Source organism: Tenrec ecaudatus, chromosome 12 (genome assembly GCF_050624435.1).
Source record: "Tenrec ecaudatus isolate mTenEca1 chromosome 12, mTenEca1.hap1, whole genome shotgun sequence".
Lineage (NCBI taxonomy): Eukaryota > Metazoa > Chordata > Mammalia > Afrosoricida > Tenrecidae > Tenrec > Tenrec ecaudatus.
In genome coordinates this window covers 7,759,933-7,767,695 of record NC_134541.1, presented here as the reverse complement: position 1 = coordinate 7,767,695, position 7,763 = coordinate 7,759,933, and positions in this window count along the sequence as shown.

Below are 7,763 nucleotides of genomic sequence, written 5' to 3'. Positions count from 1 at the left end.
CGGGGAGGGTTGCATGCAAGGGAAGGGTGGGAGAGATTAAGGCAGAAAGCCTTACTTGAAACACAGTAAAACTAAGATTTGCAAGCAAGTATCTAGCATCGTGGTTACCTATTAGGCTGCTAACCTGTAAGGTTAGAAGTTCAAAACCACCAGCCACTCCTTGGGAGAAAGATGGCCTTTTCTATTCTTGCAAAGGGATCCAGGCTTGGAAACTCACAGGGGCAGTCCTACCCTGTCCTATCAGGTTGCCAAAAGTCAGACTCAACCCAATGGCAGTGGGTTTTTATGGCTTTCCCCTTCCATCTGTCCCTTGAAATGACTGAAGACACCCTGAGAGGTTTCCAAACCACCTTTAGACTGTATACTTTGTGAGGGTGGGGGTGCAGGTGGGGGGCAAGTGAGGCGATGGGGGGAGTTTCTGCCTGGAAGCAAATTATCTAGAAGGAATGAGCTTGAGGTAAGATCGACATGGCCACCCTGTTTGGTGCCGCTCTTGTCCACCCTGAAGAATGTGTGACAGGGAGGACCATGCGGGGAAAACACATCACTATATTTTCAATTTAAAAAAGTATTTGATAATATTTAACATCATTATCACTTTAAAAAGGAGGAATACATGAAGACTTTGTTAACAAGAAATATAAGCAGCGTCAGAATCATGCAGAATCTTGGGAGCATAATCATTGTAACTGAAAACAAATGGGAAGAGGGCCCTATGAGATGACAGGGGTAAGAACACTCCAGCAAAGGTGAAAATAAACAACAGTCACAAATGCGATGCTGATTTCGGACTCCTCCTTGCTGCTCTGAATCTGAGATGGACCTTCCTCTCAGACCTGTCTCGTGCCTTCTGACTACATCTAGGCAACTCTGGAAGGCTGGTGTGTTGGTTTCCAAGAAGCGTGCAGTCCCTTGAAGTTTGAAAATCTAGACACAAGAGGCAGCTTCTCCATTTAAATTTTTCATTTTTCCATTTTACAAAAGAAAAGAATACAGGAAACTCATGTACTGCAAAGGCATTTTGTGAGATCATGTTTCTCAAGCAAACAACATATGCACTGAAATGTTCACTTTTAATATGTTTGGTAAATACATGCAGTTGGAGTCTATGGAGTCTATGTTTCAACCATTCTTGTATTTGACCATTCTTCCATGACCTTAGACTTTTCTTTGACCCACCTTCAATTGTGACCTTCAAATCGTCAGAACTCCAGGTCCAAATCTAGTAAGTGACCCAGCCACTTTGTTCATACCCATTGTGTTAGTTGCTGGGATAGTTAAGGTTGTGTGTCAACTCTGGTAGGCCAGGATGCTCAGGTTTGGACGTTAAGACTTTGCTGACTGGTCAGGAGTATATTTGTGTTTTCAGGCTCAAATATTGCTGACTGGTTACATGTTAACTCGTATTGCACTTACATTAGTTTATGCAATTTTGTAAGCCTGAAAGGTACGTATGTCGTGTAAGAACGGGCTGCACAGGATAGTTTTGGCATGAAATAACCAGTCAGCAAAGCTTGTAAGTCAAAGCTAATAATTCCCATGGTGAGATCTAGAGTGTGTGGGCTGCTTCTAATATAAGTGGATGCGGTAAAACAGCATCCTTGCTTTTTTTTTTGCAGGATCTGGACTCTGCATCTGGTTTAGTGACCTCTTGGTCTTTGTATTTGAGCCAGTTACTTTCCCTATGGCCTGCCAACCCTGGGAGTCTTTAGCAGGCTACCGTTTTAACTGGTGGTCTGGTATTTCTTAACCTCTGCAGCTGGACTTACCATCTGACCCGCTAATCTTGTTTTTATCAGCCACTGAAACTGCATGAGTCAGGAGAAACCCCCAGCCCGACATTTGCCACACAGATTTAGAATGTGCCTACCTTTTCAAGGATGCGAACTATTTCCTTGATGTAAGCCTCTGTGCGTATGGGTGTGTCTTTTTTAGTTTCTCTCTCTGTATGTACACATATACACATATTGGATGACTCAGGAAGCATCAAAAGATGTAAAGAAGACACAGAGCCACTGTACCAAGAGGAACTAGTCCATGTTCTGCCCAACCAGGAGGGAGCATAGGAACAAGACCCAGTGGTCCTGAAGGAAGGAGTTCAAGCTGTACTGAAAGCATTAGTGCCAAACAAGTTTCCAAGAATTGATGGAATACTAATTGAAATATTTCAACAAGTTGATGAAGCTCTGGAAGAACTTACTCATCTATTTGGAAGACAGTCACTTGGCCAACTGACTGGAAGAGATCCGTATTTGTGCCCACTCCAAAGAAAGGTGACCCAACAGAACAGTGAAACTATAGAACAATGTCACTGTATCACATGCAAGTAGAATGTTGCTGAAGCTCATACTACATAGGTCACAGCAGTGCATTCACAGGGAGCTAGCTGTCAGAGGTCCAGGCCAATTCAGAAGAGGATGTGAAAAGGCGATATCATTGCTGATGTCAGATAGATCTTGTCTGAAAGGGAATACCAAAAAGATGTTTACTTGCGCTTTATTGACTGTATCAAGGCATTTGACTGCGTGATTCGTTAAGACACTGTGGCTAGCTTTAATAAGAATGAGAATCGCAGAATCCTTCATTGCACTCATGCAGAACTTGGACATGGATAAAGGGTCAGCTGTGTGTACAGAAAAAGGGAATATGCATGGCTTAAAATCAGGAAAGCTATGCACTAGGGTTGGATTCGCTCACTATACTTATTCAATCCATTATGCTGAAAAAATCATCCGAGAAGCTGGGTTATATGACAGAGAACGTGGCATCAAGGGTTGAGGAAGTCTTATTTACAACCTGCAGTATGTGGATGACACAACCTTCCTTGCTGAAAATGAGGCACTTGCTGATGAAGCGCAAGGATTGCAGCCTTCAGTGTGGATTACAGCTCAGTGCAAAGAAGACCTACATCCTCACAGCTGGACCAAGAGATAACATCAGACTACATGGAGAAACGTTGTCAAGGATTTCATCTTGCCTGGATCCAGGAGGTAGTTGGTTTATTGTGGCATCCTAGCCAATTAAACACACATAGGGTTAATTGAAGGGCGGAGGGATAAATGGCTCAGTGTGCCTTATCTTTCTAGTTCTTGGGTCTCTTGTTTTCTGATAATTGGAACAGGGTGAAGCTGCCTTAGCCAGTTCCCTGCTTTATCTGGCAAGACTCACTTCCTGTGAGACATCCTTGAGGAGAAGCCACATGGACCTAACCCAATGCAGCCCGGGGTGCTGGAGCAGCTGTGTGGAGACCCAGCCAGTGCTGAGATGTTTACACATTCATTGACTCAACTTTCCTCCTGCTGTCAGCATCATTGAGCCTGTTTTGTGAGATGGAGGAGGACTTTATGGGTTAGTGTTCAACATATGGGTTAATGTTGGACGTGTGGGCTTGGGCCACACTGAATTGGGATGTTTTCTTGATGCGCACTTAACCTTTATGTAAAACTCTCTCTAATACATGAGTTTCTGTGGATTTGTTTCTCTAAATTACCCAGACTAACACAATCCACAATCAAGGCTCATGATAGTAGTAGTCATGAGATCAAGACACATTGCATCGGGTAAATCTGCTGCACAAGACCTCTTAAGAGAGTTGCAAAGCAAAGATGTAACTTTGAGAACTAAAGTGTGCCTGACCCAAGCCGTGGTATTCTCTATTGTCTCATATGCATGTGACAGTTGGACATTGAATAAGGGAGACCGAAGAAGAATTGATGCATTTGAATTGCGGTGCTGGAAAAGAATGTTACAGGTGCCATGGGCTGCTAAAAGGACAACCCGACCTGTCTTGGAAGAAGTACAGCCAGAGTGCTCATTAGAGGTAAGGATGGCAAGACATTGTCTTACTTCCTTTACCCAGGCTATTAGGAACGTGTTTGTTAAGCAGAGGGGCAGCAAAAAGAGAAAGCCCTAGTGGAGATAGATTGACATGGGAGCTGCACCAATGGGCTCAAGGAGAGGAACAGTTGTGAGGATGGCTCCGGACTGAGCAGTGTTTCATTCTGTTGTGCATGAGATTGCTATGGTTGAAACCAATGGGATGGCACCTAACAACAACAACAACATTCTTAGGTTTATTTCACATTAGGAGCTCTGCAGCCCAGCAATAGATAAGCCTCAACAGACAGACAGGTGATGACTATGCCTGAGGTGCATTGGCCCACATCAACCTAGATCTCCATCATGGAAGACAAGAACTCTACCACTGAACCACAAGTGCCTGCCTCATCAAAAACACTGTGTTCCCTCTTAGCGAGCCATCTCGTTATAATCCCCCTTCTTTCTTTCTCTCTCTCTCTCCAGACAGAGTTCTTGTTCCATGCATGTTTTCTTTGCTTTTTCTACATTTGTATGTATCTACAAACAATATACAATTTTCTTTTCTCTGTTTGCAAAGCTTACATAATGGAATCCCATTAGAGCAACCTTTTGCCTCATGGGAGTTTGCTTCTGAAAGCCGCCCAGGTCAGCACACGTAGGTCTCGTTCCCTTCAGTCTACCCACTGAGAAGCACTCCATGAATAGACAGCAATCTCTCTCCGCCTCCTAATCAAGGCAGGGTTAGGCAGTTTCCACAAGCACTGGTGCCGCTTTCCAAATGGAGAAAATTGGGTTCAGATACAACACGGGCATTCCGTCGCAGAGAGAAAACTTCTTATTTGTACTTCCCATGGAAAGAATGACGCAGTGCTGCGGATTGACTGGAGTGGTTAAATCTGTCTTTTGAGGCTTTTCCACAATAGACTAAATCTGCCTCCTGCTTATTATCGCCCCTGGGAGTTAACATAAGGTCAATTACACTACACAAATGTAATTGATGGAAGTTGGCAGGTTTTACACATAGTTTTCCTTGAAAAAAATTTTTTTCCGTGCTAAATCAAGTTGTTTCCATTGTGTAATTTCCAGTCTCACTGACGCTCCTGTGCCTCCATCCTTCCTGGTACCTGCATACATGCAGGACGAGAGGGACATATTCTTCTACCGCCAAACAAGGGGTGAGAATACGGAAATGCTCTTTTATTTTGTTTATTTTATCACAGTGTTTTTATCATTCTTTTGTTTCTTTTATCATAAAATTTGCCTCAATTTCTTTAAAGCCCTAGTGCCCATTAGGGGCTGCCTTGCCCTCCAGAGAACATTGTTCACTTTCTGGGGACATTTTTGTTCATTTCAACTGGGGAAGGGGGTTCTACCGGCATCTGGAAGGTAGAGGGCAGGGGTATTGATGACGATCTCACAAGGGAAAGGCCAGCATACAAAGGTATCTGACCCTAAATGTCAACAGTGCTGGGGTTGGAAAACACGGATTTAGCTGTTTAAAAATCTTGGGTGTAACTTGGGTGGAAGCTTGCAGAGAGGATTATCAATCCAACAACCCCAACGTCTTTTCTTTCAGCTCCCTCATTGTAAGGCCCTCAAGGAAGTGTCACTCACCCCACGTCCTCCCCGTTTCCTGTTTCCATTCCTCCTGTCCTAACTCTTCTGAAGTTTCTCCTTCAGTAACTGCTGTCCTCTGGGTCTTCCAGAGTTATTCTTACACAATGATGGCTTCAGCTCCAGACTTGAAGGACCATGAAGGGCCATTGTGTGGGGGTTCCACTGGTCTCTCTCTAACCAGCAAGCCTAATGCATTGTATGATTTTGAGATTTGTTCCACATTCCCCCCCCCCCACTTATCCAGGATCTTCTAATGAAATCCCCCCCACCCTGAGCAATTAGAGGTGTAGCCAGGCACCAGCGAGTTTTTCTGATTTCAAGGTTGTGTGGAGACTGATGCTTTCTTGGTCCATTAGCTCACTGGCCCCATTGTTTGCATGCGTCTTTTCTGTCTCCACCACTCCTCTTTCCTCTTGATGGAGTGAGACCCAGGGTGGCGCTGCAGATGGCCACCCACGAATTAAGAACCCCATCGCTACTCCCTATGCTCATTATAGAACATGGTTTTTGTAAACTGGAGTATGCCTATTGACCTTGGCGTCCCCGAAGAGTATAATTTTGAGCCCCAGGTCCAGAAACGAATTCCCTCAAAGTGTTTGGTTATTTCTAAGAAGTTTTTAAAATAACTTTTACCCCTTGTATATTCCATCACCCTCATGGACATGTTTGCAACAAAGGCAAATACACGTATACCAATAATCTCTGTCAAACGTATGTGTACTTGTCAGTATATGCTCAATTTGCCTCTTACTCTTATTCAGCCTGCAGCAGGCAACTTATGATAAATGTCACTGTTGCAGGATTGTGTGTATAACAGTATTTGCCTCTGTTGCATTTCACTCTTTCAAACCTCCTAGTGTCTTCTGCTTCCATCATTTTTTTGCCCACCTTCTAATTGTATATTGCCTTCCCCTTCACCCTATTTGTCCTTTTGCTATTGGCTAATATGCTCAGCATAATGACCGTCAGGTTCATCCATATTATGAGCTGTTTCACAAATACATTATTGTTCTTTAACATTGGGTAATGTGTTAGTCTGGATAAACTAGGGAAATGAATCTACAGAAACTCATATATATATATATATATAGTTTTATATAAAGAGTAAGTGTATATTAAGAAAGCATCCCAACCCAGTGCTGTCCAAGTCCATAAGTCCAACATTAGCCCATATGTTTGACACTGATCTACAAAGTCCTCCTCAATCTCAAAAAACACATGCAATGACTCCGACTGCAGGAGAAAAGCAAAATCAGTGAGCGTGTAAGCATCTCAGCACTGTCAGGGATCTCCATAAGTCTGCTCCAGCACCCAGGGCTGCATTGGAGTAGGTCCATGTAGTTTCTCCTCAGGGATGTCTTACGGGAAGTGAGGCTTGTCAGCTAAAGCAGGAAACTGGCTAAGGCAGCTGCACCCTGGTCTGATCATCAGAAAACAAGAGTCTTAAGAACTAGAAAGTTCAGGCTCACCGAGCCATTTCTCTCTCCACTTTTCAAAGAAACCCACATGTGTTTATCAGCCAGGTTGGCACAATAAATCTTAACTATCTCAGGTAGTATTTCCATTGTGTGTATATACTAAGGTTTATTTATTTATCCATCCTTCCGTTGATGGGCATTTGGGTTGTTTTCATCCTTTTGCTACTGTGAAGAGCTCTATGGTCAATATGGGTGTTCCTATAGCTATTTATGTCATGGCCCTTATTTCTCTAGGATATATACCAAATAGGAGCGCTGCTGACGTTGTTGTTGCACATTGGGCTGAAATTCAAAAGGCCAGCAGTTCAAAACCCCCAGTCACTCCTCAGAAGAAAGATGGGCCTTTCTACTTCTGAAAAGAGTCACCGTCTTGGAAACTCACAGGGGTAGTTCCATCCTCTCCTACGGGGTTGCTTTGCATCAGCATTCATCGCTGGCAGTGAGTTTGGTATGTTCAGTTTATTCTATAATCAAGTAGACGAGATTGCTGGGTCCTATGATATTTGGATTCCCCACAGTTTGAGGAAACACCACACCACTTTCCAGAGCATTTGCACCACTTGGCAGTTACCTCAGCAGTGCATGAGGCTTCTAGTTTCCATACTCCCAACCAGCATCTGTTGCTTCCTGTTTTCCAGGCTTTGTTATGAACACTGGGATGAGCTGAGATTTCCATTGTTGTTTGGATGTGCATCTCTCTAATGGATGATGATGGGGATCATGTCTTCCTATGTTTCGTGCCCATCTGAAGGACTTCTGTGAGAAGCGTCTGTTTCTGCCTTCTATCCATTTTTAAATTGGATACTATTTTCTGAGGTGTGGATGCTGAGAAACCCTGATTTAGAGAAG